This window comes from Danio rerio, chromosome 20, assembly GCF_049306965.1.
Source record: "Danio rerio strain Tuebingen ecotype United States chromosome 20, GRCz12tu, whole genome shotgun sequence".
In the NCBI taxonomy this organism is placed as follows: domain Eukaryota; kingdom Metazoa; phylum Chordata; class Actinopteri; order Cypriniformes; family Danionidae; genus Danio; species Danio rerio.
Window position 1 is genome coordinate 27,036,571 of NC_133195.1, and position 16,685 is coordinate 27,053,255.

General features: G+C 36.8%; 1 long non-coding RNA gene across 3 annotated transcripts in view; it reads left to right on the plus strand.

Moving 5' to 3' along the window:
* Positions 1–3,139: 3,139 nt before the first annotated feature.
* Positions 3,140–16,685, plus strand: part of LOC103911176 (uncharacterized) — a 149,458-nt gene continuing 135,912 nt past the window's right edge. For 2 of the 3 annotated variants that reach the window (XR_011007775.2, XR_661830.4), the window contains exon 1: positions 13,953–14,608. This is a non-coding gene — a long non-coding RNA (uncharacterized lncRNA). Of the gene's footprint in view, positions 5,303–13,952; positions 14,609–16,685 lie in introns of those variants that run through there. The other variant, XR_012395797.1, reaches the window with a different exon arrangement.

Consider the following 16,685-nt stretch of genomic DNA (forward strand, 5'->3'; position numbering starts at 1 on the left):
GCCCTTTTTCTCATTTAGTGTTGTCATAAAATTGTCAAGGTTTCCCTGCAGAGGGAGAACAGGTTGCAGTCTTTTACCCATCTGTTTCTGAGTACCGAGCTCAGCACATTAAGAGGTGAGATATGGGTAACAAGAGCATATCACAGTCTCCAGTGAACCGTAGTTCAGGAACACAGAGCTTACCTGAACTCAGCTCTTCCTTACAAAAAAAAAAAAAAAGTATAACAGATGTATTTCTGATCAAACAGATGCAGCCTTTAGGGAGCAAAAAGACTTTCAAGAGTGTTCAAATCTTGCAGATTCCAATTTTTGGAATGATTATATATTTTTGATACTTTTGAAATACTCAGCAGAGCATCTGTTTGTTTAGAAACATGCAATGATAACTTCAATACTATTTCAATTACAATATACATTTTAAAATAGTTTGAGGTAAAGAAGTTTCAAAGAACAGCAATGAAATAGAACAATACAAACATCAAATCATGGCATACAGCCTTTTATGATAAACATTTTAATCATTAAATTGTTGATTATTTGAATGGTTAATAATTATTTTATTTTAAAGTTTTAAATAAAATATATTTTGAATTAATTAATTATTTATTAGTGAATCAATCAATCAATCAATCAATCAATCAATCAATCAATCAATCAATCAAATCCCTAACTCATCAGATATTACCATCACCTATAAGTTTGGGCTCAGCTGTTAAAATGGTCAGCTTGAGATTTGATTCAGTGGCTAAAGTAGTTCCTCACACAAAAAGAGTTTTTAAAGGTCCCGTGACATGCTTTGAAATATGCATTTTTAATTTGATATTTGATGTAATCTCAACAGAAACAGAAAGGGAGGGTGGCACATAGTGTAGCTTCTCCCGTTTAAAAAAACAGCTAACAGCATTTTGTTCGTCACTGCTCTGCCAGGGAGAGTGGTTGAGCTCAATTGCATCAAATAGGCAAAAAAATATCCATATCCAATCCCATCACTTTCTCAAATCAAATATCTACATATCAATACATATCAATATTTGGGAATCAGTCTGAACACTCACCTTACTTATTGTAAGCATGTTCAAAAAGTCTATAAAAAGTTGAAACAAACACTATTTGTTTTCCCAGAGATGGGTTGCAGCTGGAAGGGCATCCGCTGCGTAAAATCTTGCTGGATAAGTTGACGGTTCATTCGGGACTAAGCCGACAAGAAAATGAATGAATGAATGAAAAGCTATTTGTTTATGGGGAAATTACGACAAATGTTTCTTTTTCTGTTTCTAAAACTTATCTTTATGCCATAATTTTGTCCACCTTGACTGTTTAGACACTCATAGCAAATGATAATTTGGAGCCAATAGCTAGACTGTACAATAGGGCCTATAAGATCTACAATAGACTTTCTGGATGGACACATCATTGTTTTTCTCTATCACTCTCTAATGCTTTATCATTTCATAATTATGAAAACAGGTATTGAACTGTACCATAAATTTTTAAACAGTGTTACCTGCAGCAGCCCTTTGTGCTTTCTTAAAGGCTGACTTAAGGCTGATTCATACTTCTGCATCAAACGCCGGCGTATGCTACGACGCTGACGCATAGCCCTTCGCCGTGGCCGTGTAACTACATGTCGCAACGACGCGTAGCGCAAACTCTGTGATTGGTCGGCTTGGTAGCGCTGACGAGTCTGGGCGGGACCGAGAACAGTGTGAATGGTGCGATTGTTTACAAGTGTGGAGTCCCGTGAAGGAGCTTCGGATGGGAAGTTTTGTTTTGTGTTTACCTCATAGTTAAAGTTGTTGCACGTCCGCCAGTTCCTGCCTCAAAATGAGCGAGTTTGAGCCACTTGTACATCCTGGAAGTGTTCAGGAAAAGCAAAACAGCACCGAAGAAACTCGACACAGAGGAACATTTACACCTCACTGCCAACTAGCGTTTCGGAAGTGTTAATGCAGACCAACAGAGACAGCGCGCAGAAGTATAAATGCACAGCTACACGTTTTGCATGCGCCGTGGGTTACGCCGGTCACTTGACGCAGAAGTATAAACCAGGCTTTATACTTCTGCGTCAAACACACGCGTATGCTACGCCGTTGACGGATAGCCCTATGCCGTGGCCGTCTGCGTCGCTGACGTGCACCTCTCAAAAAATGTAACTACACGTCGCAATGACGCGTAGCGCAAGCTCTGTGATTGGTCGGCTTGATAGCGCTGATGAGTCTGGGCGGGACCCAGAGCCATGCGAGCGGTGCGAGCCCAATGGAGCGATTGTTTACAAGTGTGGAGTCCCGCGAAGGAGCTCCGGATGGAAAGTTTTGTTTTGTGTTTACCTCATAGTTAAAGTTGTTGCACGTCCGCCGGTTCCTGCCTCAAAATGAGCAAGTTTGAGCCACTTGTACATCCAGGAAGCGTTCAGAAAGAACAAAACACAGGCGAAGAAACTCGACACAGAGACACATTAACACCTCACTGCCAACTAGCGTTTTGGAAGTGTTAATGCAGACCAACAGAGACAGCGCGCAGAAATATAAATGCACAGCTTCGCATGTTGCATGTGCTGTTGGTTACGCTGGTCACTTGACGCAGAAATATAAACCAGGCTTTACACTGTAAAACACAAAAAGTTAAGGTTACTCAAACCATTTGAGGAAACTGATTGCAACAAACCATTTAGGTTCAAAAACTAATCCTAATGAGTACTGTGAACTTAATCCATTTGAGTAAATGAAGCAATTTGAGCACAGTAAAACCCAATAAATGAAGGGAACCCAACTGTGTACTGTAAAACCCAACAAGCTAAGGCAACATGAACCATTTGACATAACCAAATGCAACAAACCATTTGAGTAAAAAAAAAAAAAGAATCTACATGAGTACTGTGAACTTACTCCATTTAAGTTGAAGTAACAAGTTTTTTTTTAATTAACTCGTTACCCTCAACACCGAGTTCAAAACTCTTTTCAAATGAGTAGAATTAACTTTCAGTAAATTTTGAGTTAACTACATTACACTTGATAAAGTTCTCTGTTGGGTTTTACAGAGTACCAGAAAGTAATACAAGGACTGATCATTCAGATCTGTAACAAATGAATGTTTGGATTTTAAAAACTGTTATAGACAGAGATCTTTCTTTTATGTTTTCACAAAGGCCTGTAATGAGATCCCACAACATCTAAAAACAATACCAATACTGATCGTTCTGATGGTCAACTGCCGCTGTTGCCACTGAGATAGTAGACTGTATCTCTTCATTTTGTATGTTTGGTGATTGTTCGTACTGTTCTCATGTGTTGATGAATAAGGGTGTCTGTATGTTTTTATGTTCTGCAGAGCAGAAACCTGCTGAAAAACTGCATTCATGCTGATTCAGGCCCGATTATCTTTTAATCTTTTCCCGTTTAAAAATGATAAATAAATGAATATAAATGAAAAGCAAATCTGAAGCATCTTAAAGGGGGCGAGGCATGTTTGATTATGATTTCATGAGAAACTGTTGTATGAAGGACGTGAATAAAACCATTCATCCATTTAGGTGGAAGTGACAAACTACAAACTTTACATATTTATAATTTTTATATCTTCTAAATGTGGATTTTGTCACTGTTTCAGAGCAGACTATCTAATAGATATCTTAAAAACTAACAATAGTAATACTAACATTATAAAAAAAAAATTTTAAAAACTATTTTAATTTCATGGGAGTTTTAAGACACTCTATTGTTGTTTTTATTTTTTATTTACTCTTATTTACCCTAATCCGTCTTCTTTGGTGACCTTTTCACAGTGAATACAGCATTTTATGTTATTCAAGAGATGCTGTTACTTCATTTTTTTTGTATAAACACAGGCATGGTAACCATCCTAATTAAATTATATATTTACTGCAACATTTAAAAGATGATTCTGAGCATTTTATGACTCTTTGTTGTATCATTAAGTCTTTACAAAGGACTTTTAACCTTTCATCAATACCATAACAATGCCATCCCTATGCGTTAATACTCTTTCTTTGAACCTGTTATTGATATAAATCTTCAGTATAGAATACATAAATATATCCAGTTGAATATGTGTTATTTTATTTATAGCATTACTTATCCAATACAGGAAAACATTGCAAATGATTCAATATGTGAGCAACATGTCTTACCAAATCAACCTGAATATTTTCATAAACCAGTATGATATGAATTCATCTGTAAAGTTTGAGGGTCTAGCAACACCCCTTATTTTTACAGGCACCCAAAAAGAAATGACAACGACAGCGATGCTCCTCTCCCTGACCCTGACAGAGCAGCTCTACATGCTCAGTGACTGTGGAGTGAAGTGGGGTTGGATTGAGACAGCAGAGCATGAAAATTACTTTCCCCAGGCTCAAGGGTGGGCAGAAAGAAAAGAAACACAGAGGACGTGTAAGCCTCGTCAGGCCTTTCTGCTCAGCAGGAGAGGACGCTTCAGTCAGGGAAGCAGAGCAGCGGGTGGAAAAGTCACAGCAAGACACGTCTGCATGCTGCGATACTCAAGGTACTTACGACACAGACGGCCATCTTGAGGGCTTGATTAACATTGTGTTTGATTGCAGGCATTTGCTGACAAAGGATCAGCAAGGTCGGCTTACATCATCAAAAGAAATGACATCAATATGACCCCTGGCAACAGAGTCTGAAATGTACCTGTTGGTTTTGATGGCAGTATATGCTGCACTGTATAGGGGTGGCAGATAAATACAGTATATAGGATTATTGGTGACATTTCCCTTGGGAGTTTATTTAATAATGGAAAAAAACTATAAAGGAGAAGTTAAAATTATAATTGACTTCTTGACTTTCTACTGAGCATTAGGAATGTTTCCATCTCAAAAATGAGGATGTGGATGTGTTGACAAATAAGTTAAAATTTATTTGTGTATGTTAATATTAAACAGTTTCAAATGGGGATGGCTGATGTAAAACTGACGTTTCTACAAATTGTCAAGATTCTGAAGAGCAAGTGTTTTAACACTGCACCGAAGCATGATCCGAAACACCCAGGTCATGTGACAAAGGTCATAGGTGCTTTCGACTTCATGCAGCGCAGATCGATCGAAATCTGTCTTAAAGCAGTACATGCTGATTAGAAATTTGGTCCGGATTGATGCTGTGCTTATGCCACGTGACTGTCACATGTGGCATCAAAGTACTGCAGCCGCATTTTGAGATCAGACGACTGATTCAGCCAGTGCAGCATCTGAAGAGTGACTGCTGGAACTGCAATGACGACACCAATATTACATGATACGCCGAGTTCACCGCATGACAACAACCACGTGAGTTTCGCATTTATTATTGGACAACTTCTGATTTAAAAGTTTCAAAACAAACAATTCACTTTTCAAACCCTCTCTATCATGTACAAATCATGCTTATTAAAAGACTAAAATTAAATAAATAATTTGGTTACAAAGGCTGAATTGTTTGCACAGGTTTATTTTCGACCTTTTTTATACAGACTATTTCCGGCATTCAGCTCCATGAACGATTTAAATGATATATTTTAGTAAATAACCTAAATATAACTCATAAGTCTTACAGACTCTAAATAAAACTATCATCATCATTGATCCTGCCACCATTGTTTCTTAACAAATTAAGTTAAAGAACTATTTTATTAAACATTTAATGATTTATATGATTATAAAATATATATATTTTTTCCTGTATAGCCACTTATACAGAAGTTTTAAAAGTGACATTGATGTACCTGCTTGTAGTAAAGTTTGTTGTTATGGAAAGAAGAAGACAGGTAAGAAAAATGTTTAATTATTTTTTAAAATTGCACCACATGTGAAGGTAGGGGTGTGCCGGTGTGCCTGCCTGGCAGGAAAAACATCTTTCTCCTTTCCAGGCTGCTCTTTCTGTTCTTCTTAAGAAGGGTCTCTCCAGCCCAATCACTAGAATAAACAGGTGTTATTTATTATTTCTGACTGGCCTGCTGATTAGCCGCCGGGCTCTGAGCATGCTCTCCCCCCTCATTGGGTGTTCGATCATGCTTACCTCTCCACTATGCTCTTTCTGGGAAACTTCTACTTAAAGTGTAGCTCACTTATTTTAGGAATGTCCTTTTGTTTAATCTTTTTTGTATTTGAGTGTTTTTTGAATTCTTTCATTATTCAAAATAATCTTAATAATTGTTTTAGACTTAATCAAAACACCTTGTTTTAGGTTTTACACTAATATATATTGCAAAGTTTTATATCTCTAAATGTAAATGAATGTAAAGCCCTTTTAGCATATTCAAACAAGAAGTATTAGCCTAAAAAGGGATGTTTAAACTCCTAAAATGTGTGCTTATTGCCTTGTATTTAATAGGCATATTCATTTGTATGTTTTTATAATCCTCGCGTTTCTCCTTATTCATAATTATTCATAATTCCCTTATTGTTTAAAAAGGAACTTTGTAGAGAATATATTCTGTTTTATTTATACTGTAAATATTTTTTTGTTATAAATAAATAATGATGACACCATGCGATCGGTCATCATACTGCTGCAACTTTGAGCCACGAAGTTTCCAGCTGTCCGGCTTGACGGCTCCGTTTTCAACTCCACCTCCGCCTGCTCTCGGCTAATGTTTTTGATCACTGGCTGCAGCCATGCTTCATGTCGAACGCACCTGATTTGAAACACCCAGGTCACGTGACTAAAGCGATTCAAAGCATCAGTCATTTTTGAAGCGTTTCAAGACCTTGCAAATCTGCATTTGACTGACAGGGTTGTAATTTTTTTTTTTTGACAGTCTACCTAACAAACTATTATGTTTAGAAATGAGTTTAAAAATTCTCTCCGTTAAACAGAAATTAGGAAAAAAAATAAACAGGGGGCTAATAATTCTGACTTCAACTGTATATCAATAATGTTATTATTTATGACCAAAATAAGGTCTATTTATTCAAAGTGTTAATTTGGATGTCAGACCAATGATAAAGCAAAACATGTTACAAAAACAAAGCATTGAAAAACTAATGTCTATAGCTGTATCACCCTAAAAATGAAACCATTATCTCAGCATGCTAGTTAGGAACTGTCACTGCTTCATTAAATCACTAGAAATCTCAACTCTACAATGTGGGATATAATTCCTCATTTTGCATAATTGTTTCTTTGCCGAAGCTGTTTTAAGGCAACACATAAAACATGACCAGTAGGTGTCCCTGTAGAGTTGGGTTTCAAAACGTTTTGAACCTTCGATACATTTGCTTCGACTTTTTCAGTGTTTTATGAAGCCTCTCTTTCCTCATCACTAGTTTCAAATTCACTGTCATAGTCATATAGACAAAAACTCAAATAACATAAAGAGCTGATCAACCTGGCGAAAGGGTTGATAAGGCAGTGAAACTGGCAATATTCCTTAAGGTGAGTTTGGCATAAACAGGTTAATATGCCCCTTACAGTTTCCAATATGTTACTAATTACAGGAAAACTACATACAGCATACAGTTAGTATTTGGGTTCAAAAACAACATGCAACAAAGCCCACAGTCAGTGCAAACCTTTCATTGGTGTCTGTAATCTTCACCAGCATGTAACCTCTGTTAGAAAGTATTTCTGTCATTCCGAGTTCATAATAGTCTAAAAGGCAATGATAAACATGTCAGTTTGTTCGTGATTCAGGTTGCTGAAACAATTTGCTCCTGTATTTTGTCAGGCTTCACTCTCACGTTTGTCCCTTTTCTGAAAGTATCAGATGTCGGAGACACTTCTATAATCACACACACTTTATTATCATCAGCTCAAGAAGTTTGTTATATCAAATATAGATGCGACAAGGTTGTTTGAGACAATGACAAGGTTTGTTTGAGCTTAAGTCACCCATGGCTTGTTATTATATACTAGGGATGTAACAATATACCGTCATACCGCGATAGTAATTCTTTTCAATATTACCGTAGGCGCATGACTCAATAAATCTATATTTCTGAGAAATGTTTGCTCAGGCGAATGAAACGAATGGGAGGTAGCGGGAACTACAATTCCCATCAGTCTAGGTGTGGCCATCATCCTTTGCAGTCTGTTGTCACTACAGATCCAGTAATGCGGAAATGGAGTGCGTTGCTAGTAGAGGAGAAGAAAAAGAGCTGGAAATGATTGAACCTAAAGTGGGTTTTAAATCGGATGTGTGGAAGAATTTTGGTTTCTTTCTAAAAAGATACAAAAAAGGAGAAAAGGTGACAGACAAAGAAAAAAACAGTATGCAGGCACTGCCAGACTGTGGTGAAATAAAAACAATCATGGGGACTGCAGAACACAGCACACTTGTTAGATGAAAGCAGACATTGACTTGTACCGCAAAGAGACCTCTATTTCACTTATGGCTTGTCCTCTCAAGTGGTGGAAAGACAATGCACAGCGTTACCCACTGCTGTCAACCTTGGCTAAATCATATCTCTCTGCCCCAGAAACCTCAGTCCCAAATGAGAGGGTTTTTTTCTGTTGCAGGGGACATGCCCAGAGATCCCAGCTTTTACCAGATTATAGTTATATGATAATTTTGCTTAAAAAAAACATCTCTATCTAAGTAAGTGAGTGATTAAATGTTGAATGTGATGAGTTTTCAACAATACTAAATTGAAACTATTTTTTTTATATGGTTTAATAGTTTTTTGTTATTAAAATAAAAAAAATTAAAGTTCCTGTTTCGAAACTTACAGATAGATGGCTATTTTGTTTGTCATTGATACGTTCAGTGCAAAGGTAAATGAACACTTTTGGCACTTTTTTCGAGTCTTTTCAGTAGTTTTGTTTTTCCTGTAAATTATTCAATAAATACCGTACCGTGCCATTTATACCGAGGTATTATCGTACCGTGAAATTCTGATACCATTACATCCCTATTATATACATATAGTATTACGATGTAATGTCTTGGCTGTGTATTTAAAACATGGCGGTTCCTTTGTTTTCATTCTGGCTCGCTCCACAAGCTTGTGACGTTTCTCTGTAACCAATCAGCGCTCAGCTGCAGTGTAGCTCCACCTTTTTACCCTTTTTCGTTTTTGGTAAGTTAATACTGCCCAAGAATTTACACAGACCCCAATAAGAACATCAGAAAATATTGACCAGATAGTGTCAAACAATGACTAATATTTAATGACAATGTGATTTGACTTAATTCCTCCATATTTCCTAATCTGCTGCTTTTTTGTTATGTAATCATAAAAAGGTTATTAGCAATATTGCTATCTAAATTAAGTGCTTGCATAAGTGAATACTGTATATTCATTCTATTATATAAAAAGCTAACAATAATAAATTAACACTGAAACTCAATAGTCATTGACATATACATTAGATGGCCCCGTAAAACTCTGTAAGCAATTATTTGAATTCCATCCTGGTTAAATTGAATTACAGCATTGGTTGTTAAGCATCTCTTGGTATGCAGTGAGAAAGCCAGCTAAACTTCAATTAGGTATACAAGAAACTGTGTGCTTGCTCTGTCACCTGCTTACCGCTGTGTGATGTAACCCTTTATCCTTTAGTGAGGAGAATTTGTATTCCAAGAGTCCTCTGAGGTGTTCTGTAGTTTTTATTGAGAGAGTGAGAAAAAATAGAAATCTCACAGGAGCTCATTATGTCAAACCTGATATCTTCATCTCTATCTCTGATGCCCCCTGAGGAAATTTTCCACATAGAGTCTCATGTATATTATCACTATGCTGGTTTGATCCCGTTACGCCAGGATATTATTTGAAGCACAGTTGACTCCATCAATATTACATCAGACAAAAAGATCACATACAAAGTCTATCCACATCAAAATGTACCTCTCACTGACAAATATTTGAATGTCACCCTTTTACGAATTTCTGAATTTTCCTGCCCATGTACTTCATGAATTATAGGGTTTTATAAAAGCTGCAACAGATCTGACTGGCATCCAACTGGTTGTTTTTCCTGCTGCTGGTGGCAGGCATGTGGTACAGGTCCTTCAGAGGTTAGGGATCTAAAGACTGGATGAAATGAAACTATTCTCAGAGGAATGCCTGGTAACTGCCTTTTCATGCCTGTTAATGCAGTGTGGTCAGTGAGAAAACTATACTGCCAGAACAGAATTGTCCCAATACACAGCTTAAGAGCCATTGTGCTCAGTCATGATCAGTGCTCAGTAAAATGGTCTAAAACATGAGTTCTAACAAAAGGAGCAGGATTTATTCAGGAATGAATGAAATAACAGAAGAAACCAGTATGAAATAAAATCCCCCAACCCAACCAAAATTTCATGTTTATTCCTGTTCACTATGCAAAACGTGGAAGGAAAATTATTCCTTAAAAAATAAACATTGTTTTTTTTTTGTGATTTTTACAAGTAATCTACTGTAAAAATGTTGACAGATACCTCACAAGTTTTTAAATTAAACCTGATTTCTTTAGACAAGTTGTTATGACGGTGCTTGAGTGTATGTGTGTGTTGACATTATAATAGTTTTTTTTTCTGATTAATTGACTCAGAGCAACTCTGAGATTAAGTAATGTGTTCATGGCACATTTAGTTAGTTAGTTAGTTAGTTTGTTAGTTTAGAGTAAGACTTTATTTGTCCCCATAGGGGCAGTTCATGGAGCATACATGAGCCTTTAGTGCAAATGTTTAGTAAGATGGCAAAGGTTAAAACACCATGATGGTTTAATTTGCTTTGTTATGTGAAGTAGATTTGTCCAAAATCTTTTTTTTTTTCCCTCGAATCCAAGTCCGAGGCATTTGATTTTGAGTATCTACCGATACCGAAACCCGATCCGATACTTCTATAATACATAAAAAAGAATAAAGAAGAGCAAAGAAACAGATCCAGGGTGGGCCGGTCTGTTTTTTGGCCGCGAGGGCCGGTGTCCCTTGCTCCAGAATCTGTTGCTCTCAGCAGTCACACTTTTTAAATTAATTATTATTTTTTACTTGACCACAATCTTCTTATTAATTATTTTACGCAGCTCTGCTCTTTTTATATATTTTCTCGCAGCCTGGTTAATGATGATATAACTCAGACGAGCCATCTCTTGATGCACAGCTGCTGTGGTCCAGTGGTTAGCACGTTAGGTTACGACACTGCGGATCCTTGTTTGAACCTCGTCTTAGTATTTATTTATTTATTTTTTTCATTTTTATTGTTAAGACATATAATACTGTTAGGGTTGGTGAACATTTGAAGTTCTAAAGCAGCTGTTTTCTCAAAAAAAGACGTGATAGTGTAATTAGAAACTGAATTGTAAATGTCCTTATTTTAATATAGTCAGTCGTGAACTGAGGTGGGCCGGTCTGAGGCTTGAAACTCCAGGGCTGAAAAGGAGTCCCACTCCGGCCCTGCCTCCACACTACAGACATACTCACGCTTTCTGCTGCAAGCTGTGTCCGTGTTCTTCTTTGCCAGCATTTAACACAAAGTAATGTCATGCCGCACGTTGCTGTTTCTGTGTGAAGTCAAGATAGAGGTCAAACTCTGTGCCACTGCATAACTATAGATGTGTTAAAAAATAATGAGAAATATATATATATATATATATATATATATATATATATATATATATATATATATATATATATATATATATATATATATATTAAGGGTGGAGCCGAACCCGAATACGGTATTCGGAAAGGCACGAATAGCGTGTTTTTACGAATACTTGATTCGAACAAATACTTGAAAAATTATTTGTATTCGGGAGCAAGAAAAACACTATATCAAAAAGCAGCGTTTCCTCATGAGACCACAGTGCATGCCCGCGTGAGTGAGTGAGAGAGAGAGAGAGAGAGAGAGAGAGAGAGAGAGAGAGAGAGGCAAAACGCGCCAAAGCCCGAAACTGAAAGCGAGACGTGACTTTAAGGGTCTGTTTCATATGGATTTATTAATCATTCTTACTGTTCAGTGATCGCAAACTGCCGTAGTTTATTAAAGATGCAAACCTCTCACTGCACGTCAGCTGCGCGCCTTCAGCAGACCTCCTCATTCCTGCAGCACGAGAGCTTTATGATTGTTTATGCGCGCCAAAAGTGGCGGATCTGTCCGGTAAAATATCTGACTGCGTGTCACCGCATCCCTAAGGACTGTTTGGCGAAATATTTGACTGCATGTCACTGCATAACAAACCACTGAAAGGATATAACTAGAGAAATCTCCACTGTGCTACTGGGTGAGAGCGTATGGCAAGCCGTTTTAGCATTTAAACCTTGTTCAGACTATCCATAAATATATTTAGAGATATCTCTAATTATATTTTGACTTGTCATAATTATAATTCGACTAGTCAGATTGAAAATATCTGCAAATATATTATGATAGACTAGTCATATTCCTCCATTGACTTCCATTGAAAAATATTTGCAGATATCTCTAAATAAGTTTTGACTAGTCACAATTGTAATTAGAAATATCTCCAAATGAATTGACTAGTCAAAAATCCGATTCAAGATATCTACAACTGTAATTAGACTTTTAGTAAATTAATTAGAGATATCTTCAAATATATTTGTAAATATCTCTAAATATGATGAATTAAATATATCTCTAAATGTATTATGACTAGTAAAAACTCAGAGATATCAATTACAATTGTTACTAGTCAAAATTCATCTGATTACGTACTAGTACAATTGTAATTGCAGATATGTCTAATTGTCATTCTGAGCAGTGGAATTATAATTATGACTAGTCAAAATATAATTAGAGATATCTCTAATATATTTATGGAGTCAGAACAAAGATTTAAATGCTAAAAAGGCTTGCCATAGAGAGCGCTTCTCACTCACTCTCAACACAGCCACATTCTGCCCCAGCAAGTCAGTTTCAAACATAAAAAAAACAAACAAACAAACTTTGTGTCTTTTTTTGTGGCTGGCAGATGATAATAGCAGGGCTGTATCTTTTAGTATTATATAGAATACTTTTGTTCTGCCAGATCTCCCAGGCAGGGTTTTATTTAGATTTATTTAGTTAATATTAGTTTTTGGAATTCTGTCCATTGGAAAGAAGTTCTTTCAGAAGAAGAACAGTTTTTTGAAGTATTATTTGTTTTTATTCTGTCTATTCAGTGTCCTTCAACAAGAACGGTGGTGGTGGGGTTCATAATATTCACAATGGTATTTTATTAGTTGTTGGTTTAACCATGGATGAGATAATGGCTTCTATGTTATTTTCTTTTCAATGACATTTTTTATCACATGTTCAAAAACAGCCAAGACAACTATGTTTAGACGTCTATTAGACATCTTTTTAAAAACAAAAAAAGCTTGCTGGGTATTGATTCTAAATACATATATAAAAATGGAAAAATATTTATAAAATATAAATATTGCTAAATGTTTCTAAATAAATAATTAAATAGGTGACATGGGGGCACAGTGGGTAGCACGCTCGCCCCACAGCAAGAAGGTTGTTGGTTTGAGCCTTGGCTGGGTCAGTTGGCATTTCTCTGTGGAGTTTGCATGTTCTCCCTGTGTTTACATGGGTTTCCTCCGGAATGGAATTGAAAAAACTAAATTGGCCGTAGTGTGTGAGTGTGAATGAGTCTGTATGGGTGTTTCTCAATACTGGGTTTCAGCTGGAAGGGGCATCTGCTGTATAAAACATATGCTGGATGAGTTGGCGATTTATTCTGATGTGGCAACCACTGATAAATAAAGTGTCTAAGCCGAAGGAAAATAAATAAATAAATAAATAAATAAATAAATAAATGTCAGCCTAATTATCTTTAAGATTTTTTAAAATAAATTTTTATTAGACTGGCTTTGTCTAAATAAAAAATAAAATAATTGCATAAATAAGATTATGGTTAAGAAACAGTTAATATAAATATTTTGTGAACCCATCTGCATTTCTGGCTAGCACACTTATAATTGTATTTTTTGGTGTCACACACTGTGATTTGGAACTGGTCGAAGAAAATGAGAATGGATGAAAAACAAACACTGCATTAGACTTACCTTGAGTGCGTCATAAAAATTCAATAAAGCAAAAGCAAGAGCCGCTGTTTTGTGTCCCTGGCTCATGACAATACCATCATATTATGTTTCAACATTAGCATTAGGATCATGTGGAACCGCCTTAGTAGTTCCATGGACATTGCAGGCGCTCTCATTACACTGGACCACCTCGCTCTCAAGTGTTGGCAGATAATTGTTTAAGAGCTCTCTCCTTTACCTGACAGACCCATTAATGGTTCCATTTACAGTGAATGGGCCATTCAGCCCAGTCAGAGCTCATAGACTGAACTAATGCCACACTCTATTCAACAAGTACAGCAACCAATTTAATCTCTGGTGCTGTTGGCCACCAAGTGGTTCTACTTTTGCCTGAGGAGAAAGTCTCGGACACCTAGACCTGTCAGTTCAGCACTCACTTCCACTCTTTTCTTCGTGTTCCCTTTTTTCAGCAAGCTCAGGAGGGAGGTGAAGGTCGAGCAGAGGCTAATGACGCTTCAACACAGAATGTTCTAGAGATCAGGAGCCTGTCAGCCTCTGATTATAACAGTGACGGCTGGACAAGCAGAGGAAACGCTTATGGAGCAGAACAGAGGCTTTGGAGGTGTTTCCAGCATGCGATCAGTTAAAGAAGGAAGACCTTGAGTGAGTCGGTGGAGGACAGGTAGGGTGGCGTCGGCGGCTGCTGCTTATGTTGGTAAAGCTACTGAGAAAGCTGACAGTTCTTGTTTGATATGAAGAGGCTCTTTTAAGCGTTTGAAGTTTGTTTTTGAAGTTGGTCGAGTTCACCTATTCACTTTGCAATAAAGTAACTGAGGTTAACCCTTATCGACCGTTTCCTTTCGGAAAGTATACAATGTTTGTTCCTGAAAAAAGAAAGAAAAGAAGATAGATGACGGAAAAATATATATATTTGAAATCCCCTGCTGACAGCGAAGCGCTTATTATGTTTGAACTTGAAAGTCCTTTGTAAAATGCTGTAAGGTGGGTTCACTTTAAAGCATCAAAAATTAATCAAAAAACATTCATAAATGTGATAATTTGCATTCTGGTCAATCCGTTTATGCTCACAAAAACACCCTACGAGCCCTTCCCTTCAATTATTTATATATCTTTTTGGTAAGATGACTAAATTTTCTGCAAACAGCCTTGCTCTTAGCCGCTCTCTCATTTAGTGGTATTTCTGATTGATTCCATCAGCCATATATAAGGTTTCATCATGGACAGTGTCAGGGAGCACATTGCTGCAGGCACTCTATTCCATTCCGTGTGAAGTTGCTCTTCAATTAAAATATGTTTTTGAAGACATACTTAAGGATAAGTGGTGTTTGCTATACAATTACAACTCAGAGGAGCAGGTATACACAAGGTATACATGTTTTCTTTTGCTGGCAAAGGCTACATTTATTTAACTAAAAAAACACCATAAGTGTATGTGCAAATGTGACAGACAAGCATTTTACCACATGTGTGTACCTGAGAGGATGATAGAATGGTGGAGGGTGAGGCAAAAGTGGAGAGTGATTGGAGGAGCCTTTAATATAATAGGTCTGTGCATTCTTTTCAACCATAATTATATGTAAACTTTGCAGTCACACCAGTGTGACCTTTAAAAAACTTCTGTCGCCCCAGTTGGAAAAATGGTCGTAAAAAGCAACACATTTTTTTTTTTCAAGATTCTATGTAGAATGGAAAGTTTTTAGAATAGCATTTATCATTCATTCATTTTCTTGTCGGCTTAGTCCCTTTATTAATCCGGGGTCGCCACAGCAGAATGAACCACCAACTCATCCAGCAAGTTTTTACGCAGCGGATGCCCTTCCAGCCACGACTCATCTCTGGTATTTTTGTATATGAATTTGTATGATCGCATTCGTACATTTTAGAATTATTTGCTCACAGTGGTCAAGAGAGTACTGAAAAATCATATTCAAGTAAAAGTACCATTACTTTGAGTAAAAATATCTGTTCTAAATATTACTTAAAGCATGAGTAAAAAGTAGCCCTTTCAAAAGCACTTTAGAGAAGTGAGTATTGGGATGTGAAAGATTGATGCGGCAATTTGTACATTCTGTTGTACATTTAGTGATTGCTTAAGGCCATTTGGTGACTGGCCACACTGGGTGATTAGTCACCATACAGTAGACATCCGCCATCTTCTCATCAGTGACATGAAGTCTTAACAGTCTTAGTCATTGCGTGGAAAGATTTTGTCATGAGGTAGTTCTGTATAATGATTATTCTACTTCTCTACTTCTTCTCTACTAGCCAGTCACCATAGACAAGAAAAAATAAAAAAAGTAATGCATACAGGTTAAAGAAAAGTAGTAAAAGTACCAATACAGCACTAAAAATGTACTCAAGTGAAAGTAAAAGTACACATTTTCTAAAACAACCTACCTGATCTCGGATCCCCTTATATGCTTATTGACTATGCGGGAGCCTTGGGCTCAAGTATCTCCGAGCTCAGGTTATATCATTGTTATATAACAATCATTCCCTTCTGATTTTGTGAATAATTTATATTTAGGGTTAGCTTTATGGGTAGGTATTAGGAGTGGATTATATTTTCAAACAGGAATGCAGTTGCAAAATAGATGTTAAAGGTGCAGTAGGCGATCTACCTAAATGCTAACTGGTTAGCACAATATATTTCAAACACAATCCCTCCCCTGCTGTCCAAAGCCATGTCATTCACCAGTTAGAAAACTTTATAGAACTTTATAATACTACAAATCTGA